Below are 384 nucleotides of genomic sequence, written 5' to 3' on the forward strand. Positions count from 1 at the left end.
AGCAAGAAGAGAGAGAGTGTGTGAGTCTGTGTTTGTGTACATTATCCGAGTGTAAATGTTATTGTAAATGTTGTCGTTCATTTCTTCAGTCACGACAAAATCGACAAAAGCCTTAAAATTTGATTATTTTATTTTTTCCCCCGTTTCTTTTTGAGTTAGTTCCTCCTATTCTACTCGTGTTGGGCGTGTTTCACAAACCTAAAACCAAAAGATTGAGACAGATCTATGACCCCATGGTATCTGCAATCATTTGTAGTCCTAAAAACGTGTTGAAATCAACACCCAAGCTCTAGATGTCACGTGAAACGAGAATAGGTCCAGACCACCAAGCGATTCTGTCCCACGTATGGCTTTGTGAATTTCTTTCTTTTACTTCCTAGATGT

The sequence above is a fragment of the Pollachius pollachius genome (genome assembly GCF_949987615.1).
Source record: "Pollachius pollachius genome assembly, chromosome: 4".
Lineage (NCBI taxonomy): Eukaryota > Metazoa > Chordata > Actinopteri > Gadiformes > Gadidae > Pollachius > Pollachius pollachius.